Below are 1,169 nucleotides of genomic sequence, written 5' to 3'. Positions count from 1 at the left end.
CAGACAGACAAGACAAGTAGAAGATTAGAATAATAATGGTCTGTGGTTGTTTTTCATGGTTCAGGCTCCTTAGTTCCAGTGAAGGGAAATCTTAATGATACAGCATACAATTACATTCTAGACGATTCTGTACTTCCAACTTTGTGGCAACAGTTTGGGGAAGGCCCTTTCCTGTTTCAGCATGACAATGCCCCCGTGCACAAAGTGAGGTCCATACTGAAATGGTTTTTCGAGATCGGTGTGGAAGAACTTGATTGGCCTGCACAGAGCCCAGACTTCAATTCCATCGAACACCTTTGGGATGAATTGGAACGCTGACTGCGAGCCAGGCCTAATCGCCCAACATCAGCGCCTGACCTCAGTAATGCTCTTGTGGCTCAATGGAAGCAAGTACCCACAGCAAGGTTCCAAAATCTAGAGGAAAGCCTTCCCAGAAGAGTGGAGGCTGTTACAGCAACAAACGGGTGACCAACTCCATATTAATATTAGACTTTTGGCCATGTAGTGTATATCTAACATCCAGGATGTCTTGTTTTCATACAGTGCATTGAGGGTGTGTGTGGTGACCTTGTCATTATCACATGAGAAGTAAAGGATATGAGGATACATAATGGGATAAGACACACCTGGATTGAGCTAAAAGCAGGCTGGTCAGATTTCCTGGTCATGATGTAATTTACTCTCTTCAGTCAGCAGCTCAACAAGTCTATTGGGTGAGGAATTCTTCCACCCTCCAGAACCATCGGACTGGTTTGTGTGTGTGTGTGTGTGTGATAAATCTATACATCATACGATGTATAGATTTATCTCATACAAGAGGCAGAGCCTACATACAGTGTATGATGTGTAGATTTTGTGACATCTACAGTGACATCTACAGTGTGTGATGTGTGTGTGTGTGCGTGCGTGTGTAGGTGGAGTAAATCCTCTCAATTTTTGTCTTCTTCTCTGACAACAGTCTTGCTCTGATTGCTGTGAATGATATCTCCCTCCCTGGAGACAGAGTTAGCCTACATTAATGAATTGCGTTTGGCTAATAAAAAGCAGCTGTGTCTTGCCAATGTAATTGCTCACTTGTATCTTGAATCACAGAGTTGCGGTTGGGGCATTGTAAGGCAGGCAAACACACACACACACACACACACACACACACACACACACACACACAC

The sequence above is a fragment of the Salvelinus sp. IW2-2015 genome, linkage group LG11 (assembly GCF_002910315.2).
Source record: "Salvelinus sp. IW2-2015 linkage group LG11, ASM291031v2, whole genome shotgun sequence".
Lineage (NCBI taxonomy): Eukaryota > Metazoa > Chordata > Actinopteri > Salmoniformes > Salmonidae > Salvelinus > Salvelinus sp. IW2-2015.
The sequence above is the reverse complement of the archived record's forward strand: the minus strand, read 5'-3'. Positions refer to the sequence as shown.